Below are 24,406 nucleotides of genomic sequence, written 5' to 3'. Positions count from 1 at the left end.
GTGACGCAACGCCTTCGAAGCCAAGCTGTAAGATTCTTTAGGCGCAATAATAACATGCTCAAGGTTTTATCATTTTAAGTGGTGTTAGTTGTCATGGTGACAGTCACGAATCAGTCTTGAAAATGTGAAACGTGTGCTTGGACAAACAAATACTAATCAGGATGAAAAGAAGACATAGGTGACACTTGATAAGGAAATGTCACATGAAACAATTACAAATTAAACATGCATGACTGACAGTTTTTACGTTGTGCTCGTTGGGGACAGCACAAGCCAAACAAAAAGTCCTTCTAAGTAATGAGTCCGAATGTATGCTTGTGTTGTCGCCATGGTGCCAGAGGACACAAACCTGGAAGGAAGATTGGAGGAGGACAGCGGCGAGCACACACACGTCTGAGCAAGGCAAATTCAGAGGTGGGGGGGTACAATGAAGGTGAGGGGTACGCGGGAAAAGTGTGTGTCTGTGTGTGTGATCCTCACGCAACGATCAATTGGCCCTCCGTGAAACAGCAGTCGCATTACTTCTAAGTCTGATTACCAGCTGTGCAAGATATGAAAGCTATTTATTGTCTGACTATGTTATCTTTCTGTCTGTAACACTCGCACATAAATAGAAAGGTTATCGATGCGTTTTGGGCCTTTACAATAATTAATTACTGCACATGTATGAGTTGTCCAATACCATAAACTACTATTATTATAATTTAAATGTCATATTTGTATCGTCGGCTGAACGATTTATTGTTCTCATTGCTACTTTATATCGCGATAAGAACATTCAAGAGGTTAATAACGTAATAATTAACAGTAAAGGTTTTCCCTTCTCAAAATTGCAGGTGCAACATATGTTTACGGTTGCCCTTGAATGCAACGCTAAAGCTAGTCAAGGAAGAACCTTTCATGCTAGCTAATGACAAACAACCTCGAGCGGAGCAACAAGAACACATTTGACAGCTTTTGTGATTAACAAAAGTCATGCTCCATTATTTGGAGGTGTTTTGGTAGAGAAAAGGAAAAGTGTGCAAATGGAGCTCACTTCGCAATAATCACGACGAAGCACGTAATTGTGAGCGGTCCTTTCTGTGGTCAGAAATGATGAGTTAGCTCTTTTTCTTTGCGCCGTTGCACTTGAGCCGCACATGCACGCATTTTTTTGTAGGGTGATAAAAGTAATTGAGCCCCGAACATACATTTGCATGCGCTCCTAAAAACTGTGGGGACGGGTCTGGACGGGACGGCTGTATTGGTGGAAGTATGCAGTGATTGTTGCGTTCTAGTCGCCTTCCAATGAATTTCACGGGCCTTGGGTTTTCTCTTATGTAAGGTGAAGGTTATCACTTGGGATCCAATGAAAAGACGTCACTGGAGAGCAGTGAGCACACCATTCCTCACCACCAATCTTTTGTGTGCAGTGTACAGAACGACACACATATAGACACACACACACACACAGAACTCAGGTTCTTAGTAGCCTTGGGCACGCAGGACCCACTCACATTGCAGAAACATTCTTGCTTTATGGCGCACAAACACCTCCTTTGAAAAGTAATAATGACACGTGGGATCCGCGACAGTCAAAAGCATCTGCTCCATTTATTTTATCCGCACTTAACACTTCTTACCATTTGAGTTTTCTCCCAACTCAAAATCTTGAAAGTGTGACTCAAAAATCTCTTCCGTCTTGTAATCTTTCTACACACACACAAACACACGTACTTTTGTTTTGTGTGTTTGCCGCCCTCCTATTTAGCTCCTCATTATTTTCCACCCTTCGTTGGCCTCTATCTGCTTTGTAGCACTCACGCTGAGTTTCCCTGCAGCCGCTGTCTCAGCCTCAGCCTGTTTTTACAATTTCTCTCCTTCGATTTGTCGATCCTCCACTTGTTTGTCTGGAGACAAAGTACACTCCCTCCCTGGCCAAACAGTCCTTTTCCCTCCACCCTGCTCTTTAGCTCTTTATTTTAGTCATATGCCCAAACACTCAGCAGCAGATCACGTTTTTGCCTTCATGATTTTGCACCTTTTACTAAATCATCTCATCTTTTACAAAACGGGTGTAAAATCACCAAGCTGAGATTCGTGATTAATAGTTTTTCAATAATTGTTCTAATCTGGAGTGCATAAACACCAATCAAATGTCAAATGAAATAAACGTTACACTCATGTAAAATGGGGCTAATTTAAATAAGAACTACGTAACCAGTGTTTTTTTTCCACCCATGACATGAACTTGTCGATGAGATTCCACTGACTTTTATGCATACACTGGCTGGCGAGATGACAAGAAAAACTCACTCTTTATTTTCTGTATCTTTTAAATAATTAAAAATATGTCACCTTTAATGACTGTGAGAAGTTTAATTGCTGCCCAATTTAAGATACCGTATAATGGACAAGAATCATCGGCCCGCCAGTGGTCAAACCAACCATTTCTAGCTTGCAAATGCTTTTATTCATTCAACTGTCCTCCAGCAATAACGCAAGAACGTCACATCAACACCACACGTGGTCATATCATGACCGATTAATTGCCATGAAGAACTCTCAGCGAACCCCGTTGTCTTTTCTGGGGATACGAAGCAAGATGCCTCGACACTTTAATGCTGTGCGCTATATCTTAACTGTGTTGGAAGCTGCAAGCCAAACCGGCTGCCACGTGCAAGGGAGTTGCAATGATAAGTGTGTTTCATTTCAGACCTTATTGATCAGCACAGCTAATAATAGCCATTTATTAACCACATTGTGAAGGAGTCTGAGGGAGAAATGTGGGCAATGTGGTACAAATGTGTATACGATAATGCTCCGGATTGTTTATTTCTGGTTTTGGTTTGTGCCTGTCTTAATTATCAAGAGATGTGGTGGTTCAATTTCTGGAAGCCTAAACATCAGTCTTGCTTTGTTTTGCGTCATATCGAATTGTTGTGGAGGGTGTCATCAAAGGCATATTGCAGACACTTCTGATTGCGTCTGTCTAAAAAAAAAGTCAAAATTTGTCAGGTAGAGGCACAGTGTTGATTCCGAAAGCTTGATGTCAACAGTAACAATGGCAAGAGCAAGTTCTAGCAAAAAGTCAATTTTCATCGAAAGCACAGTACATACATAACAATATTTAACCTTAATTTGAGCATTTTTTTAAATTTTCTTTCGAACATAGTCATGAAAAGCTCAACGTCTTTATCACATCAAGATGTCTGTTAAAGATTATCCTGAGCAAATATCCTGTGGTGTGAAATTTACAAAGATTGATATTTTTTCCCTCCGCAATCTGCACAGAAAATAGCCGGGCTGACAATTGTAGTTCACAACAGAAAAAGAGTTTGTGACCGCTTTGTAGGCAAGTCTGGTTGCTGCTTCTCATAGCTCAGTCTTCCGAGTGTCAAGTCGGCTATCTAAATTTTGTTGATAGCTTCTTAAAAAACTACTAATTTGTTACACCAATTATACAAAAGCAACACCTATATTTAACAATCGAAACCGGCATTTTCTAAACTAAAATTCCAAACTCAAAAGAAATCGTTACAGGCCTGTTCTAACGGCGTCCAGTAGGTGTCGACCTCGTCGAAGGAATAAGTGTACTCACAGTTCTGAAGACAGTAACCAGAAAACGACATGACGTTCCAATGAAGAAAACTGCCACACAAACGCTCCACTGATAAGAAGTGCAATCCAACTTCCTTGGATGTCCAAAGTCCTTGTACACTCCTCTGGCGTAGCTCCCGCCATTAGCTAATTCAGCGAACGTGGCTAGCTGTGGGCAACTAGCCGGCTATGCTAACCGTGCATTGTGTCTTGGTATGGAACACTGATGACGTTAGCTTTAGCTAACTAGCCGTTAGCAACCACTGCGAAGGACAGTATTATCACGCCGATCGATACGAGCGATCCGCAGTCCGTTCTTATAATGTCTTTTTTTCGAGCAACTTCCGTTGGGTAGTATAAGAATGTCCTTAACCAACATTTGTCACGTTTTTTGTGATGACTTTTCAACGCACGTCCGCTCTGTGTCTCTCCTCCCTCGCGATTTCTCTTCCTTCACTCGTATTGGCTCTGCTTCTTGGACGGTGAGACACAATAAAATAAAGGGGCAGATTTTTTTTTTCTTTCAAATACATCGAACTTTATCCAAATGTTTTTAATTCAATACAGTCATCTCTATATTTTGCTAATTAATTTTAATACTGTTGTGAATTTGTTTTTTGAACATGATTATTTTTTAGACACAAAATGAATGCATGAAATGTCAACCCAAAATTATAACGGTGTTACATAAGTAAATATACCATCGTGGGGTGCCGTGGATTCAGTGTTAGAGTGGTCGTTTCCCAACCGTGGCGGTTGTGGGTCTGATCCCTGGCTTTGTCGAAATACTCTTCGGCAAGATACTGATCCCCCAGTTGGTCCTGATGGTATGACATCAGTAGATAAATGGGACAGCAGTGAGGGCCTTAATAGGTTGAAAGGTGCTATACAAGTGAAAAACCGTTCACCATTTGTACAAAGTAAATGTATGATGAAGATAAAGAGCCACAGAAAGTGCACTCCATTTAATATTTTGATTGAATTGGATTTTTCACATGTTGGACTGTTTCAGAAAAAGTATGTTAAGTAACAGATTTGAGTAGATTTGGGACTCACTCGTGAATGAATATAGCTATTGCTGATTTGGGCGCTAATTTGGACTGTATGTTTCTTACTCCGTGGGAATTTTCTGTTCCCAATACACAAAACAAGCTCCATCAAAGCTTGTTAGGAAGAGTTAAGTAAGGAAGAACGTGAACAACCTCGACCTCAGACAGCTTTGGGACGAACTGGAACAGAGATTATATTACCAGGCCCTCCTCTCTCACAATTGTTCATGTGACTGTAGGAGCCTTTGAGGAAAGTGACGTGACACGAACACGAGACCAGCAAATTAACACAAACAATTGTGTTGGCTCGTGCTTAGCATGGACTGTCATGCATTCATGATTGTTAATTATTTTTTTTCTTCAATCTATCTCCCTAATTAGCACACATGACCGGAGTCAATGAGGTTACGAGGATGTGAAACCTACAGGCTTCATGTGCTGCTGACTATAATGCCTTTTACAGTGGATCAGTGAAAGATTATGACAAGACGTTGCGATTTTCCTTGAAAGGACAACAACTTCTATGCACGAAGCTGTGCATTTAAAGACATTCCGAGAAGAGAAAAGGTGACATATCGGTCTTACGCATCACATGCAACAATCACTGCTTATTCTAATGCAAATCTCTTCCCTCTTTTCTTCTCAGGTCAAGTTTTGTAAGGAATGAAACATCGGTCAACACAAAAATGAAAAATGCATCCTTTCTCTCCAACTTCTCTGGCTGTCGCATTTTTTTTCTTGCCTTTTCAATGGGAGACCTTCTTTGTGGAAGGAGAGCGTCAACACCACTCTCCAAGAGACCTTGAGCATGAAAGACTGCAGCACCCAACAGAAATGGTCTGCGTGCGTGAAATCTTTACAAGTGCAATACAGTTCAACATTTCAGGTCCTTTAAACTTATTGCATTTTTGTGTGCGGCGCGTTATGTCACCGAGGAGACACGCCAAGGCACTAATAAAGTGTGATCATTAGCACTGTTTTTTTAGTCATCTTTATGATGTAAAAAGGTGATGTTTTGAGGTTGGCGATGTGCACAACTTGCTCGTATTATTTTCATCCTCTCCGCATGTTATGTGCCGCTTACCATTAGCATGCCGATTATACCTACTAGCAGTTCTGCTAGTTTTGCATTGACGTATTCCCGTTACAGAGAATATTTCTCTGTGTCAGAGCAACAATTGGACTGATTTTAATCTCGAATAAACGTTTGAACCATTTGCTGTCGTACATTAAAGAAAAGACGACTGATTTTTGATGCAAATTTTTCTGTAGTGCTGACTTCGGGCAAGATTTTAGGTACAACCTGGACATTACAAATGCAGGACACTGAGAAATAAACAAGTATTCACAGCCATACTAAATTTGATCTGTCGAGAGTCTTGACTGTCGACAAACCCGGAAGCAGACAATTACGACAGAATGGTGGCTAATACCACGTACGTTAAACTTTTCATTTTGATTTTAATATTGACTGATTTTAACTAGAATCCCATGGTGTATTTTAGCTAAAAGTACAACGCTGGTGGATTAATGCTCTTTGAAAATCTTGTTGTTGCGGTTTCTTCTTTGTTCTTCTTGTCTTTGCTCTTCTGTTAAGCCGGAAGTAATCACGGCTAGCTTTCACGTTGCACAATAACATCAACAAGGACATTTGGATAAAATGCAGCGGAATCAATCACGCCTTGCAGAGTGCCCGTGGGTGTGTACAAGGCCTCTGAGTCAATTCATGTCCGAAATAACGTCTTTTCGTAATATGTCTGTATTTTATTTATTTTTTTAAATGAACATTTTGGCGCTACAGTGGTCGACTGGTTAGCACGATGGCCTCACAAGACGGAGGTCGTGGGTTAGATTCCCGCTCGGGCCTTCTTATGTGGAGTTTCCATGTTCTCCCTGTGCCTGTGTGGGTTTTCTCCGGGTACTCCGATTTTCTCCCACTTTCCAAAAACATGCATGGGAGGTCGATTGGACACTCTAAATTGGCCCGAGGTCTGATTGTGAGCGCGGATGGTTCTTTGTCTTTGTGTTCCCTGCTATTGGCTGGCAACCAGTTCAGGGTGTCCCCCGCCTACTTCCCGAAGACCACTGGGATAGGGGTACAGAAAATGGATGGATAAATGAATAGTTTGGAAAAATCCGCAAAAAACACTGAAATCGCACAAAGTGGCGAGGAATTACTGTCTGTAAAAGCCAATCTAATCCTCCACAAACTTTGAAAAACAACCGCGTTAAACCAACACAGAAACAGTCTTGACTTAATTAGATGGTACAACGCATCGCTGATGTCAAAAGTCACATCTGCGTCACAAGCAAGTCAGCAAAAGCAGGCGGTAAACACGCACAATAATGATGAGTCTGCTTTTCCCGCTCTGTTGAAACAGATCGCGTTTAAAATCAGCATTCCAAGAAGACATAAACCCAGGCTGCAATTATTTTCCAACAATTTTCAAATAACCACCTCTGCTACTAGCGTGTCTGACTGCGCGCTTCATTAGCGTTTTCCCAAAAAGACCACTCCTGCATACCCCCTCATTTGTTTACCCACCTCCTGTCCTCCGTCCCCTTTGCTTATTCGTCTCTTTTCCTCTCACGTGTCTAAACTTGAGTATATCTATCTGCTGCCTATCCTTATCAATATGACGAAAAAGCCACAAGGAGACACAAGCGAGCCTGCGCAACGACAGACGTTTTGTATGAGTCAGTCGCAGCACTTAGTCACCTTGTCGCCTGCTGATTCTTCGAACAAACATCCAAATGACCAAATCCACCAATCAGTGTAGTGACATTAGCGGAGTGATTAAGCAGCACCCGGCGACACCAGCAGCACTGCGCATACACACACATGCACACACGTTGGGCGTTTGTAAATGACGAGACGCGTGCACCAAAGGATGAGCTCAGGATCCGTTCTACTGTGTAGCTGCACATGACCCTGACTGTGCGACAAACTGCCGCATTGCTTTCCCCAGGGTGCGTTTGACCGAGACTCTGTACGTGAGTGTCACGACCACCGATCGTTTGTCCTGAAGACGTTAAACCGAGATAGAAAATTAGCTTTGTTAATCAATTACAGTGATGTCAATTTCAGTGCAAACAATGCTGCACACATGGATCTTCGCTGGAATATTCAGTGTGGGCGTGTTATTCCTTTTTGTCCTATCCAAACACACTTATACGCATGTACATGCACCTCACACCGCGCTATACCCATAATACCTTGTTTTTATTGGCTGGCCCGATCGAAACAAGTGAATTGAATTTTTGGATGTTTCAAAAAATCCTTAGAGAAACCAAATGTTGGAAGTTGCGAGATTTAAATTTGGTAAAGTCTAATGCTTCGACTTGCAACCTGCTTCTATTCGAAATAAAACATGTTTAAAATAAATAAATAAATAAATAAATATAAATAAATATAAATAAATTAACAAATAAATAAATGAATGAATAAATAAATAAATACCTAGATTGTGCAAGTTGTTCACTTGTCTTTTTCCCTTTTTTCTAAATATAAAATTTTTTTTTACAAATGGTTCAGTGTACATTTCCAACTTCTAATCTATTCTTTTGAGCTATATCTATAGATAAATCAATCTATCAATTAAAAATAAATATTTCACAACACTGTGGCCACCTTTTCACTTTAATTTCATTAGCATGGAAGCGCTTTGATTACAAAAATTATTTTTGGGAAAAAAAACGGAAAAAGGTATAAATTCCCCATCCCAAAGCACGAAAAAAAAAACGCCAACCCTCCCGTTACAATCCATATTTGGCATTGATGGCTGTCTTCAGTTGTGAATGAGTTTTAAATGTCAAAATAATTTATGACGGGGCTGTAAAAACAATACAATGCTCAAGATTTAACTTCAATAATAAATGTAAATGGCTCCATGCAGAATTTATTTCTTACCTAAAAGTGCAACAACAGACAGATAATAAAATATAGAAAGCACCACCTCCATATTTTAGGCACACGTGTGAGCTGGAGCCCATCTCAACTGACCTTGTGTCCACCCAGTACACGCTGGACAATCTCTTCCTCATCTCACGTTTGCCATTTAGACAAGTGGACAAATTAGAATCAACAACAAACTTAGCATGCATCATTTTGAAATTTAAGATGAAAATCTTGACAAGAAGGCCAGAGTTGAGTTGCAAAACTCCAAATTTAGAACGGTGAGGCAGACGTGCTACAATTGGACTACGATTGCGCCAAGCTGCCGCGAAAAAAAAAAAAAAAAAAAAAAAGACATAAGCTACTTTAACACTGTCAAAAATGTACAAATAAGATGTGACTGAGTGTATTAATGCCGTGCGTACGTGTAATGAGTAGCCGTCACTTTTAATGAGGCCAAAACAAAGTGCGGGGAAGAGGCTGCAAGCCAAGGTGTTTTATCTTTTGCCTTTTACTTTTGCTTTCATTGTATTTTCTGCCATCTCATTTGTGGGGACGATTCTAAATACATCGCTGCTGAAGCAGAAAAAAATAAACAGTCACATAGAAGCATTGTGTGCGTATGCCATCTGATTAGAAGCCAAACCTAACGTAAAGGAAGCCTGCAGTAATTGGGCGGCGAGGAGAGGGAAGGTTCCCGCAAAGGTGTTAACCGTCAAGACTTTCATGTTCCAGCAAATCACAATCTCTCAGGACCTGAAATGGAAGGACAACATCGACTACATCATGAAAAAAGATCCAGCAAAGGGTGTCGAAAAAGCACGGCCTGCCACAGGAGCCGTTGAGCCAGTTCTCCACAGCAGTCTTCGAATCAGGCCTGTGTTCCTCCATCACAGTTTGGGTCGGTGCCGTTACAAAAAAGATCCGATGGCAAGGGGGCAGTTACAAATGTGGAAAAAATAAATAAATAAATCATCGGGATCCTCCAAACAACACAATTGAAGAACCAAGACTAGAGCACAGAATCTTCTCCTGGACCCTCCACACCCTGGACACCACCTCTTATAGCTCCGCCCCTCAGGCAGGCTCGAACCATGGCTCTCCAAATTGTTGGTGGTATTACTGCATATTACGGACAGATTTTCTATACTTATGTGTAATGTCTTTGTTTATCGTAGTTGCTTCCCACACTAATACAAGAGAAGCCGGAGACAAATTGCGTGTGTGGCCAATAAAGATAATCCTGATTCTGACATTAACAATCAAAACATTTGGAAACGTTTTACGAGTGTTTGTTTGCAAAACAAAGGACGCGAGACGCAGAAGGTTGAGGCGAGAATGGTCGGCGGGAATATGTGGGATACCTTGAAGGAGCAACAACACAGTTAAAGAAGACAAAGCATTATTGCGGCTCGGTTACGCCGGGACGAGCGAGGCTCCGTCTTTTACACGTGCAAGTACACACTAGGGGGGCAGAGTGCACGCCTCTGCTGGCACCGCGGTCTTTTGTCTGTGTAAATTAAAACCATTAATAAGCAACAGGGACAAGGGAGACAAGAGGGGGGGGGTGATGGAGGGCAGGATGAAGAGGGATGGAGGGGAGAAAGTGGGGCTTACGGCGGTGCTTTAAAGAAAAATTGATCAGCGAGAGGGGAAGTGACTTAAAAGTGTACGACAATGAATGCGTTGTGTTGACGCGTCATCTCTCGTGTGCTTAAATAGCCGTTCCACTGACCGGGGGGGTTCAAACAAGGGGATTAAGGAGCATAAAGTATAATGTGTGCATACGGTAACAATCTAATACAGGTGTGGGCAAACTACGGCCTGGGGGCCACATGCGGCCCGTTAAATGTTTTAATCCGGCCCGCCAAACTTGAAAAAAATTAAATGAATACACTTTGTTCATGATTTATTTTCTAAATGCTGTGACATATATATTGTTGTAATGCTTTTGTTCGTTTTCATTTATAATTAAATGTATTTTTTCTCTCCGATGAGGTGAGGTTACCAAAACACTCCATCCATCTGCTTTTTGTGGCCCGCCAATCAAAAAGTTTGCCCACCACTGATCTAATGAGACAGGAGAGCTGTATTCGGGAATTATTTTAACAAGATGTTTATGAATATGCTCTTTTAAAGTAAAAAATATTAGAAACACTCAAAGTATGTCCGTGTAATTGTGCTCTTGCGCTGACGCTAATTAGCTTAGCGTACCTAATGAAGCGACATGCGATCGGTCCGGAAGCATACCGCAGTGTACTTGCAGCAAAAGCTACATCTGCCGATCAAGGTTACTGAAATTGCCTAGCAACCGCTAGCTCACCACATTGATACAGCTTCTTTTTTTTTTTTATCCTTCCGTTGTTCACGTGTTCATTTATGTTCATTGAAATCTGCCATATAGTTCACTGCTTTTGTAAGCATCTTCAGCCTTGAGTCTGCTCACTGAGCGTTTCCATGAAAAAGCGCACAAGCACACAACAGTGGGCACCCCCGCACACACACACGCACACACCCCCACACACACACGCGCACACACACCCCCGCACACCCCCGCACACACACACACCCCCACACCCCCCCACACACACACGCACAACCGGAATGAGTTTGATGCGAACAAAAGGATGTTACAGAGTGTCAAAGCAATATCTGTCTCCCTTCACTGTGGCCTACGTCTTTATTTTCAGCTCAAGGACGGCCAAACAAGGCAGAAGAGAACGAAGCAGACGTTGATGGAGTGAGCTGAACTGAAGGGAAAAGAAAGTAGAAAACTGTGAAAGAAGTGATGAAGAAAATCACACAAATAAAGCCCGGGAAAAAATGCGGAAACACAAATGTTGCTCATTTTGCCACAGAATATCTTAAATGTTCTGTAAAATTGTTGACTTATTGGGATGTCGAAATTAGCCTATTCAATTTATTCGAAAATATGCCAGCATTTCGTAGCACATTCACTGGGATCCTGGGTGAGCCTATCCCATCTTATTTTGGGCAAGAGGTGTGACCAGGGTTATCATTTTGTTTTGGAATGCTATTTATGGTTAATTTTTATTATTTATTTGTTTTTATGTCGTTACTTTTAATTAGTTTTCAGGGTGGCTTAGATAGTTTTTAGTATTAATTTTAGTTTTTATAGAAATTGTTTTACTTGAGGGCAAGATTATAAAAAACACCATATTGAGTAATCTGTACTAAAAATTAAAACAAAAATAGGATTTAAAAAATATTTCAACTCAATATGATGCATTTTTTTATTTTTTATTTTTTTTGTTTTGAGCTGACCGTGATCTATACAAGATGTAGCGTGAAATGCATCGCTCGTGTGTATGTGTATGAGTGTGCGTGTACATAGTTTTGCACTCATTTAATTCCGGTAGCATTCTCATCCAAGCGAGGGCTTTCCAATTGCTCCAGTCAGCTGTTTCATTAGGCCTAATTTAATTAACATTATTTCAATTCTGCCAACAGCGACACGCTCACTCAAAACACACAGCAGAGCAGTTATCGTAGCGTGTGTGCTTGTGTGTGTGTGTGTGGGCGCGCGCGTGCATGTGAAAGTTGTGTTGCATTTAAAGGAGATAATGAGCATTTGGAGATACACATTGAGCTTTGTAGCGTTGTTGTTTATCATTGTGCTTGCTATTCTGCATATTCATTCAGTAAATTGGCATGCAATTTCACTGCATACAATCAACTCGGAACCAGCTGAAGAAGCTTGTATATGTCTGAAATGACATCATAAAGAAGACGGAAGGTGCATAGAAATGTTTGCGAAAAGTGTAATATAAAGTGCAGGCAGTCTTAATGAGACGTGTGTTTTGAACTACAGCTTCATTATATATTCATTACAGTGAACCTCATTCCAGACTGTACAGTTTGTCCCGTCCTGATCACCGTTATTATAGTTTGGGATTTTTCATTTTACTTTCGTTTTTATTTTGTTTTCCCTGCGTGGGTTTTCTACGGGTACTCCCGTTTCCTTCCACATTCCAAAGACATATATGGCAGGTTGATTGGACCCTCTAAGTCAGGGGTGGTCAAACTTTTTGATTGGCGGGCCACAATGGGTTATAAAATTTGACAGAGGTCTTTTGGTAACCTCACCTCATCGGAGAAAAAAAAATACATTTAATTTTTAATGAAAGTGAATAAAACCAAATTGCAACAAAATATATGTACTTGAAAAACCACAGAATTTAGAAAACAAAACATTAACAAGGTTTATTCATTTAATTTTTTTCAAGTTCAGCGGGCCGGATTAAAACCTTTAACGGGCCACATAAGATAAGATAAGATAAGATAAGATAAGATGTCCTTTATTAGTCCCACAATGGGGAAATTTGAGGTGTTACAGCAGCAAAGATATAGATCATGTGGCCCCCGGGCCGTAGTTTGCTCACGCCTGCTCTAAATTGTCCCTAGGTAAGAGTGTGAGTGCGTATGGTTGTTCGTCTCTGTGTGCCCTGCGATTGGCTGCCAACCAGTCCAGCGTGTACCTCGCCTACTGCCGGAAGACAGCTGGGATAGGAGAAGTGGCTAAAAAATTGGATTCATTAAAATCAAGGTGGTTTTTAGTCAATTTGAAAAATGTTTATGTATAAATGGAGAAAGCTGAAATAGAGGGAAAAAAAAGTAGAAAAAGAGCAAACGGGGACTTGATGAACTAAATCATATGAATGCATTCTTTAAAATGTTAAAACTTTGTTCAACTTCATTTTATAGAGCACTTTTAAAAAACAAGTAAAACAAAGTGCCGTGTACGTACACGTACACCGAAAATACAATACATCTTTACATAACATTAAACAAGTCAAGAAATAAAAATGTGTTTGAAGATTAATTATAAAAATGGAAATTAAGGGTTATTTTCTAATGAGCACAGGGAACTCAAAACTCCACTATCGCTCATTTCACATCCCAATTTTTCCATCTCCTAACATTTCCCCATGTCCAAACTACTAAACTCAGCAAATACTAAACTCATCTTTCCCACCCTCACTTGCTCAGTGTGTGTGTGTGTGTGTGTGTTTGTGGACGTGGACGTGTGTGCCGCAAAAACCCAAATCATCCATTCCCCACACGCGCGGCGATACACACCTATGACCCGGTGTGAACCGCTGAAATATAGACGGAAGGTAATTAAACAGGGATCAGTCTGCTCTTTATCAAGGGCTCTTCACTGCAGGGCTAAATTAACCTTTGCCCCACAACCATGCCACACGCGCACACACAAATCCCGAAGAATCCTGCTTACAAACATTTCCATCTATATTCTAGATGCACACTCTCCAGTATGTCCACTACAGCGCACTCTGATAGTCTGTTCTGAAATTTACCTTTCAGTGCTCTTGGTCGTGAGGTGGTTTCTCAGGTTTGAATACTTTTCAACGCCCCAACTGACAATCATCTTATGATTGCCCAACAGCCGATCCAGAGCACAGTCCGACTTTTGCCCTAAACCTGCGTGGTACAAACAAACACACATATTAGAACTTTGAAACTTCAAACATGATATCAAATATATTTGTGTTCTTACGGCGTTTTATTCGAGTTGACCAACTCAGCTCTCGACAAACACACTAATGATCTGTTCACCGAATTAAGGTTCCCGCCTCCCCCCCTAAAACGTTTCATGACAACTTGAGTTTTACGACTCAGACTGGCTCGTGAGCGGCAGCAACATAGAAATTGTAAATAGGGTCAAATCAGCCCACTTATTTTAAAGTGGCAGTTTGCAATTGATAAAAATAAATAAATAAATAAATAAATAAATTGGGGTGACATTTGTTAGAACTGTCAAATTTGGGATGTGAAATCAAGAATTTGAATTGCAACAAACCACCGCGCCCGAGGAAAAAACAACCAATCGGAACAGTAGGCGTGGTGTCAATCATTTGTAGTGCACTCGTGGACACCTAAAAAGCGGGCATCTGCAGAAAAAAAAAAACAGTTGGAGCAGTTAATCGTAAATGTAGTCCTAGTAGTAGTCGCTGTAAGATTTTTGTTCCACTTCTTTAAAATGTGTGAAACGACAAACATTCACACTTTAAAAACGAGTTTAAATGTGTCTATCACGCTGGATGTGTGAATCGACTGAGCTTTAGTTAACATTTTAGTCACTTGGCCCAAAATCCCATCAACAGCTTTTTGGGCGTTCAACATAATCATATCTTCTGGGATAACTTGATTGGTCTCTGGGAGGAGGAGAATTCCTTCAAATCAGCGTGGCAGAGCAGAAATTCTAATTACCACACTTAGCTCAGCTCAGTTCTCTCCTTCTCTCCTCAGTGTAAGTAAGTATCCTTGTTGACGTGCCAAAGTAGAATGATTGGTGATGATTTTTTTTTTTTTCTCGACGGAAGGAAAATAACCTAAAAAAAAAAAAAAAACGCTTTTTGGAACGGTATCATTTGAGCATCTATTTCACTTCTGATGCTGTCTCCGAGGACTTTGATAGAATTCTGTTTCTCCACAGGTGTAAACCATTTGTCAACCTGTTGTTTGTTTTTTGCTGTTCCGTCGACGCCAGATGCTTGTCGACATCAGTCGTTTGCGTCTCTGAAGCCAGCTGTTTGCCACCTGTCGGGGTGAGACAATACAGACAAGAAGGGAGGTGAAAGGGGAACAGGGAAGGACGTACAACAAAGTGAAATTTTACCCTGAAAAAAAAAAAAAACAGAACAGATGCGACTTGCCCCCGAAGGCCTTTGTGTTGCCTCAGCGGGCAGCTTGCATCTCTTCTCACTCAAACAAGCTTTCGAACGGCACATACTGAAACGCATCACAGCGAAATGCCAAAAATGCCTCGTGGGACTGAATCCATCTTAAAGAGGGACAGATTCAAAATTTAGCGCACATTTTGTCTATTGTCTACATTTGTGTTGTCAATGCATTTTTCCATTCCAGGTTTGGCTTGCTACAATCTAATTGAATTCAAACTAAAGAGCAGGGGTGGTCAAACTTTTTGATTGGCGGGCCACAATGGGATCTAAAATTTGACAGAGGGGCCGGACCAGGAGCAGATAGATGAAGTCTTTTGGTAACCTCCCCGCATCGGAGAAAAAAAGACATTTAATTCTAAATGAAAATGAACAAAAGCATTACAACAATATATATGTCTTTGGAAAACCACTGTATTTCGAAAAGAAAACATGAACAAAGTTTATTCATTTAATTTTTTTCAAGTTCGGCGGGCCGGATTAAAACGTATAAGGGGCCGCATGTGGCCCCCGGGCCGTACTTTGCCCACACATGCTATATAGATTAGACCCATAAAACTGCTGAGTCCACAGCTACCTCGTTTAAGAGGTCACACTACCCAGACAGAGCTTAAAAAAAAATCAGAGGTCAAACGCTTACAAATGCTGATACTCAGGGAGTTCAGAAGAAAATGCAAGGAAAAGAAACGGGAGAGAAATCGAGTCTGAGACGCAATCCCAAAGACACACAGCATAAAACATCACTTGGGCAATTGAGATGCGTTTAAATTTACAAAGCAATTCACAGGTTTGCACCAAAAAAAAAAAAAAAAGAAGATAACGGTTGATTTAGCACTGACACTGGAATTGTTCCCATGTAGTCATGTGATCTATTTTTCAAGGAAAAAAATCACATTTGCGCTAGCACGAAAATGAAGTTACAGACGTATTTATGCCGAGAGCCAGTCTACCAAAATAGGGCCAATGTTTGGTCCCAGTGGCCCTCATACTGCTCACCTTGTTGACTTGGGGCCCCCGTGGTGTCTTATCTAAAGCCAAAAGTCTCAAATTTGGGTTTTATTTTTGTTATGAAATCTTAGTCTTAGAAAGTCTCTCATTTCACAAGAGCAACAAAATCCTCTGCTCTGGTCCCATCTCGGATGGATCACTGGAATGCACTTTATTTTACAGTCAGCCGCTCCTCCTTCAAGCGTCTCCAGTTGCTCCAAAACGCTGCTGCTCGCTTCCTAACTGGGGCTCATAGAAGGGAACGCAGAACTCTTCTATCCTCCCTTCATTGGCTCCCTGTACGTTTTGGAGTTCATGTCAAGATTATTTTATTTGTGTTTGAATCTTGCCCCACCTTACCGGTCTGGGCCCCTCCACCTCTTCAAACCAGCCCAATGTCTGAGGTCAGCAAACCAGATGCTACTGGAGGTACCAAGGATGACGTGGAGCCTCAGAGGGGATCAAGTGTTTTTCCGTTGTAGCTCCTCCCCTTTGGTATGACCTTCTGTTAATTGTTAAGGCAAGCAAAATGTATTTTTAAAAAAAAGGAAGCGTTCAAGTGTAAGCGCTAATATAGCACAAAACAATTAAAAACAAAGAAAACAAAAGGCTGGCATGGAATCGACTATGAGATTCACACCAAAGGGAGCTAAAATGTGTGAGCACAGTCACAACGGAAGCAAGGCATCCAACGAGGAATCTGACCGACACAAAACGAAACGATACTGTAGGTTTGTACTGTAAGTCAGCCCACCTTTCTGGCTGCTGTCTTTTGTTTACTGAAGAATATGGAAAGTAAATGTCAGGCGTCTTCGCATCCTCTTTTTCTCTCACAGCCACTCACACACTTGGACACATGGTTCTGTTTTAAACATATATTTAATGTCCACAACCTCCGCCGATGTCACTTTCTCATGTTCGCCCAGTTCATGTCCCTTTTATTGAAATGGAATTTCTCTCTGTTTTTTTTTCACGTGCGTGCACTTTTCTTTTTTTTTTCCAAGTTTCTGTGACGTCACCAAGTGGCTCTCTCTGTCTTAATGTACCTCAAACTCATTCCGGTTTCATTTTTGGACATGTGGCTCCTTCCTGTCTATCATTTCGCATTGACCTAAATGCTTTTTGGAACCACTCTGCTTAAGCACCCCGCTCTTTTTTTTTTTGTACAGGAAAGGTATACATCAAAGAACCCCACTCTTCACATCACATTAGATCACTTAGAGAATTCCGTATTCCGGAGAAAAAGGTTGCAACGGAGTGAGCCACTGCTCCTATCAGCATCACGTTTTTGCCAGAATAGACCATGTGAGGAAGGCTGCTCCTTAAAGGACAAAGAAGAAACAAGTTCACCTTTGAGTTCACGTGTCTATTCAATGTAAGTATCCTAGTTGGAGATCGTTTTGGTATTATTCGGCTTTCTTTGAAAAAGTTTTAAAGGGAATAATTGTTGCCATTAACAGTGAGTCACAGCATTCAGTCGTGTTCTTTTCAAATGTTGATTCGTGAAAGTTGGCGAAACATGAATGTTCATCAAAAAATACTGTGCATAATAATCGTTTTTTACACAATTCCAATTGTATAATCGTTGAGCGCAATAATCGTAATTGAATTTCGATTAATTGCACAGCCCTATCTTGAGCCACCACTTACTCATTCACTGCTAGCACAGATCAAATGAATGTACTTTTTGACTTCTATACCCGTCAATGGTTGTATAAAGGGGTTGTGAACCCCAAAAGTTTCTTGACAAGAATATGTTCTGTGCAGGCCCAGTAGTCTAAACATGGCATTCTGGTTAATATTGTGTTTGTGGAATACGTGTCAAGCAGCAAAATCCACCCGTTTGCCCACATGTTTTCTGAAGCTGACCTATGATTGGTCGATGCAATGTCATTTTCATTCGACAGAAGTGACAAAATGGCTGCCCCCAACAAACACAATATTAATCAAAATACCATGTTTAGACAAGTGAAGGCACATAAAACATTTTTTTGCAAAAAATTGACTTCCTCTTTAAGAAACTTTAGGGGGGTGCCTCTTTAACATTTTGTTGTGTGGTGAACTTCAAATTGCCCTGGTGGTGGCACATGTTCAAACATAACATTTGACATGAAGAAAGTGAAAATGAAAAATGGCTCATGAATCCAAGAAATATTATTCTCAAAAAAAAATGTTTGTAAACCAATTTGTTGTGAACCAAGGTTCCACCTTAATTCTTTTTCAATTTCTTTTAAACTTCCCCAAAGCCATGGAGGGTTGGAAGCTCATTCGCAAGTTAAATCGTTGCTCTCAAGTCAAGGCAAAATAAATAAATAAATAAATATAATATAAATATTTTTTTTTTTACTCATCAATTAATGACTATTTTGAATCCCACCATGAAGTGTTGACATTTTCTAAGAGACCATTGGTATTATGCATTTGAATTTTTCACAACTTCCAAAATGAATTAGTCTAGCTTACCATCTGACTAATTCATCTGTCAACAAATTTAAATTTTTGATTGATCGCGATGTAACAAAATGAGGTCATCCTTTCAAGAAGTTTAGATTCGAGAGACCAAAACATTTGAATTTTTTAAAACCATGGAAAGACTAAGTTACAACCAGATATATTATTATTGGGTTGTGATCAAAAAAGACATCTGCGTTGTCGCAGTATATTATGAAAACAAATGCCGTTGTTCTTTGTTTTCAGCAGAGATCACAGAGCCACCATCTCGTTCTCGCAGCTGATTTTACTTCATGAACATCAGCGTTCCCCCCTCTCCATGAGTCATGGCGTGAGGAACGAAGGCAAGTGTGGATTTTCCAACTAATTGGGAAGCAGTGACCTGGTGTGGCCCAGCTGATAAATGCCACATTAAGGATGCTAATGCGAGTTGACAGAAAGCAGTGTTGAACATTCAGACCGTGATCACTGTCACACTGACCCACAGGCTTTTGAGCCTCAGCGTTTGCACACGCAGCCTTTTACATGGATCACTGCTCCATCAGGTTGCTGGGGACTTTGTTGCCCTTACATTTCATTTGGTTACTTCAAATTAGCAGATAAATAGATTCGGGATACCTCCAGGCCTGCCATTCATCGTTTTTTTTTTTATACACAGATTGTCCTCAGAGGTTGTTTGTATCTATGGAAAGGAAACAGTCGTAACAAACACTTGTGGACTAATGTCCGACTGGTTCCTTTGACCCCCCCCCTCCAAGTTAAAATTTAACATACTCCATCCGTCTCTTATTTAAAGCATGTGTCCTCAGTTGGGTAACGAATCAGAATGGCAGTGTCGTACATGTTAAAATGTTCAGTTCATATTATAACAGGGTTTCCCTCCAGAGCAGGTGTGGGCAAACTACGGCCCGGGGGCCACATGCGGCCCGTTCAATGTTTTAATCCGGCCCGCCGAATTTGAAAAAAATTAAATGAATAAACCTTGTTAATGTTTTATTTTCTAAATAGTGTGTATTTTTAAAGACATATATATTGTTGTAATGCTTTTGTACAGTTTCATTTAAAATTAAATGTAATTTTTTTTTCTCCAATGAGGTGATGTTACCAAAACACTCCATTCATCTGCTCCTGGTCCAGCCCCTCTGTCAAATTTTAGAACCCGTTGTGGCCCGCCCATCAAAAAGTTTGCCCACCCCTGGTCCAGACGTAGCAGCAATGTTTGAGTGGTTAGCATTTACCTTAGCCTAGCCACAGCCCATCTCGGCAGCCTGGCTTTGCTTTTCAGTGGCTCCACCGCCTGCCAGAACCGACAACAATCCACAAACGTCTTGCTGGTCGCTCTCAAATCTGAAATGTAGAATACGGTGTCAAAAAACTTGAATTTGTCAGTTTGTACTGTAATCCAATGTCGATTAAGTCAGCGTTCGTTAACACACCTGAAGCGTTCTGGCGGATGCCTGAGGTCGCTTCCCCCAGGCTGCCGCCATGACCATCGGGCCAGGTGAATGGAACACTTAACCTATAAATCTTTTCATTGCCACGTTGTTAAATTTGGACGCCTGAGAACCCAAACTGGCATTAGAGTCGAGTCGTTCGCGCACGATTCATTCATCGTCCACCGTGGTCCTGTTCGTGCTTTTTAATTCACAGCACACAAAACACCACTCTAATGTGGTGCTAAACTTTGACTTACCGTCGCCATGACAACAACATAAAGCCAACACACGCTGACGCTGCATCCAAGGCCTGAAATCCACTCCATCATAGCCTACATTCAGTATGTTTCATGGCACCGTGTCAACACGCGCTAAATTAATGAGCCACTAATTTCATGTTGTGCACTCGCCCGGCCATTAATCTTATGACACTGCACAAAAATAAAAGTGTGTAGAACAGACTTTAACACACGGGTTCCGGCACTGGAACTGCATCATGTAGGTCAAAGCACCAGCGCGATATGTTGTAAGCTTCTTTTTCTAACTGTAAGCTTCTTGTGCCCTCACAGATATAAAGTGACTGAAAGAGAGTTGACGGATGTATGAAACGCAAAGATGTGCGAGCGTGTGTGAGAGAGAGAGAGGGCGATGTGATAGCTGACCAACGACGGTATGGGGAAGAAAAATCGAAGCAGATGGTCACTCAGCACCAGTTCATCTCTTCTTCTTCCTGTGTCACTGTCGTTTCCGTCTCCTCGCTGACATAACCTGATCACATTAACATCACAGTTGGGGGTGGGGGCACTGATGGCCACGTTTAATTTGAAACAAAAAGGCTACACTGTTGTCCATTTTACGTATATAATGTGAGAAATTAGTTGATGGTGATTACAAGAGGCAAACACAGCCAAGCGTTGCAATAAAATAAATAAAATACACAAAATATATCAACTTCACCTTCAAATGTGACTCTCGACATAAAAAATATACTCTCAAAATGATACAAATTCCAAATGCAGTATGAAATCTCGAAGAAGAAAAAAAGATTTTTAAGAAAAATTATGTCTTTCAGTTAGTTGAACTAAAAAAATAAATAAATGAATTTTCATGCAGATTATGCCGAGCTGGATATTTATCTTCCAGGCAACAAGCTTTTAAAGGGACTTCGTTGACGTTATCATTGGTACTTATATAATCGGTTTGTGTGGAAAAATGAATCAGTACTACAATGCATCCCCCCTCAAAAAGACCGGAGAGATTTATTTTATTTATTTTTTGTGATGAGATTTACGACAAATTGGCACGCCCCGTTTTGGAGCTTGGCGTGTTATTTTTTTTCCGGTTTCAGCATCTAGGTCACAGCAGGGAGACAAGCGAGATAATATTGATGGCTTTGTCCAATCTGTTGTTTAAAAGGGAAACCGATCGCCACCAAAATGCAAATGCACTTTACTACTCTTTTCCACTTCAACCTGTGAAAGTATAAAAGCATTCTGCATAATAAATTTGAATTTATGGACATCAAAAGTGAGCTCATGTGATCACCTCCACAAAATCAAAAATACCTCGCTTATGGCTTCTCCACTTACATAGGCTGAGCAAGAATGTGCATACGAACCACCGACTGGTTAGATTTCATTCATATAGCAACGGTAAAGTCAACTCGAAGGAGGCAGACGATACTGTGGTGTGTGAGGGAATCGGAGCCCCGCATACTTTTCTATCACGTTTGATTTTGTTACCACCACCCCTTTTATGTGCCACACATTTACTTTTGACATGTAATATTGTGTCAATTCAAGTCGTGTGCTGTTGAATCAGCCGTTCGCTCAAAGTCCGCTGCGGTCGCCATCATCGCCACGTGACCCTGAACAGGAAAGGAGTCTAGAATATGGATGGCTGGATTGACATTTTAAAAACGCCGCTTCTTCCTTATCCTACCTCTGAGTGTTTACATAGGAGCAGTATGCTAAAACAATCCACCCACATCTACAAACACTGTTGACACACACGCACGCACGCGCACACGCACGCGCCTCCACAAGGACACTGCGCACGTCAGGCGGTTTCAAAATTCCTGCCAACAATAAAAGCACACACTTGAGCTGACCTTTCTAATTGAACGTTTTTTTCCCCCCTGCTTCAATGTCAGAAACGACATCTTTTTAAATTAAGTTTCTCTGCTGCGGACGAGAGAAAGAAAGAAAGGAAATAAGAGAACAGCCTTGGTGGAGTTTCAGCAGCAGTCCGATACACGCAGTTAATTGCCTGTACAGTCCCGGAACATTTTAACGACATATTAATATTGATTTCCATTCAGTTTGTGGGAAAGATAAAGAAGTTTTCACACTCCGGTAAATCGTAGGAGAGCGTGTAGGGATTTTTCGTTTGTCACGTGATCGTGGAGAGATGAAGTACACGCAGATGAATGGAGTGCTCTTGTTTCTAACCAAGTAATCAATCTCTGTCTTTGCTACCGTCGGACAGAAACTACAAAAAAGGCCTCTGGGACAATTTCCTCCTGAAACCAGGAAGTCTAAAAGTTGATTTAGTTGATTTTAAATTCATCGCCCCAGAGTAGAATAAAATGCAATTCGAGTGAGACTATAACGAGTTAATCCTCTTTTCAACCCTGCAGTATGTGAGTAGCAAGGGAGGAAAAAAAAAACTTAAGTGACAAAGAAGGACGCTGTGGCAGCTGTATATCATTACTATTAACATCTGCATAAATCTAAATAAAGCCCTGAATTGATATTTCACCCCGCAACAAGTCCAACTTCAGTGCTGACCTCTCGCTCCCGCTGGATCCAAAAGCTCGCCGTTAATTTGCATACATGAATGATAATCGCGAATATGCAGCAAATATGCGCAGTACACACCTTTTTTGATTGATCTGATGATTGATTGGTGTTGTCTCTGCCGGCGTTATCCGCTCCCATGAGCCACCATTCCCATGAAAATAGCGTGTCATGGAGATCGCTGCTGATTGACAAGCGTATACGTGTATTATATTAGCACATCTGGACACTTGAGGAATATATTTAACAATGACCCGAAACAATAGAGCACCCGGTTTTGAGAAGCACACAACGAATATAAATGTCCTGAAATGCATAACTGTATATTATGATTGAAATTTCGACATGCCGAGAAGTCCGGTCCTCGAGAGCTCTTATCCAGCCTGTTTTACATGTTTCCCTCCTCTAACACATCTGATTCAAATGATCAGGATCGTTATCAGGCTTCTGCAAAGTTTGCTAATGAGCTGATTTTTTAATTTGGGGTGTTGGAGGAGGGAAACATGCAAAACAGGCTGAGTAGGGGCTCTTAAGGATTGGATTTGGGCAACCCGGCATTACAGCTCAACAATCTGCTGATTTTTTTATTTTTATTTTTTTTCCAGGGTGGACCACACACGCTCACCACAAGCAAACACAGTGTGTATCTATTTCGCTCTTAAACCGGAGAAGAAGTTGGTCATGTCCTGACAGTGGAAGGGAGGGCCACAGAGGTGAGTGGGAGTTGATTGAGTTTGCTCAGCGACAGCCCATGGGACTGAAGACAATATTGCAGGACGGACACACATACACGCTTTCTCTTCAACTCTCTCTCTGTCTCTCTCTCCCAACACCTGAAATGCGGACTGCTAGCACACACTCAATGTAATCAAGGCTTATGTCTATGGATGTGAGCATATGCAGGTACATATGAGGCAGGTTTATTTATAATAGCGCATTTCATACATAAGGTCACACAATGTGCCTCAACGCGACTTTGACGTTTTTGTTCGGGTTCTTTTGGGAAGTCATCCTTTGCACCAGAACAACTTCCTCTTTACGGTCCTCAACTCAATATGGAATGACTGTCTGTCAACTTAAAGGGGAGGTCAAGTCAAAAATGTTCTTTACAATAATGTGTTCTATTCTCAAGGGATGGCCATTTTGACACTTGCTGTTGACTGAAAATGACATCACAATTGCTGTGGGGCTCAGCTTTTGAACGTCACACCACCAAACCTAGAAACCAAGTGAGCCGTGATTGGGTGTTACGAGAGCCCTTAGGTACTGTGATATCATTTTCTGTCGACAGCAAGTGGCTGACAAGACAAAATGGCCGTCCTGGGGATAGATAAAAACAAGTGGATTTTGTTGCTTAATTTTCATTTCACAAACACAATAATGATCAGAAATTTGTGTTTAGAGGAGCTCGGGTCCATAGGATACATAATTGTAAAAAAAAAAAAAAAAAATTGACTTGACTTCCCCTTTAAAAGGCATAAATACCATA

The 24,406-nt window shown here is 41.0% G+C and overlaps 2 long non-coding RNA genes across 4 annotated transcripts in view; one reads left to right on the top strand and one right to left on the bottom strand.

The window, feature by feature from the left end:
• The first annotated feature begins 3,528 nt into the window (after positions 1-3,528).
• LOC148334844 (uncharacterized) lies at positions 3,529-5,667 on the top strand. 2 transcript variants are annotated; one of them, XR_015844111.1, is made up of 3 exons: positions 3,529-3,792; positions 5,010-5,195; positions 5,275-5,667. It is a non-coding gene; the product is annotated as an uncharacterized LOC148334844 (long non-coding RNA). The 2 variants fall into 2 exon arrangements; XR_015844110.1 differs by having other exon boundaries at positions 3,742-4,061.
• Positions 5,668-6,408: 741 nt separating this feature from the next.
• LOC148334843 (uncharacterized) overlaps positions 6,409-24,406 on the bottom strand; it is a 31,486-nt gene continuing 13,488 nt past the window's right edge. Inside the window, exons 3-5 of one of the 2 annotated variants that reach the window (XR_015844109.1) lie at positions 19,922-20,030; positions 13,863-15,105; positions 6,409-6,713 (exon numbers count right to left, since the gene is read on the bottom strand). This is a non-coding gene — a long non-coding RNA (uncharacterized LOC148334843). Of the gene's footprint in view, positions 6,714-12,956; positions 15,106-19,921; positions 20,031-24,406 lie in introns of those variants that run through there. The other variant, XR_015844108.1, reaches the window with a different exon arrangement.

This window comes from Idiotropiscis lumnitzeri, chromosome 6 (genome assembly GCF_059441095.1).
Source record: "Idiotropiscis lumnitzeri isolate Australia: NSW breed Sydney's pygmy pipehorse chromosome 6, RoL_Ilum_1.0, whole genome shotgun sequence".
Lineage (NCBI taxonomy): Eukaryota > Metazoa > Chordata > Actinopteri > Syngnathiformes > Syngnathidae > Idiotropiscis > Idiotropiscis lumnitzeri.
The sequence above is the reverse complement of the archived record's forward strand: the minus strand, read 5'-3'. Positions and strand labels throughout refer to the sequence as shown.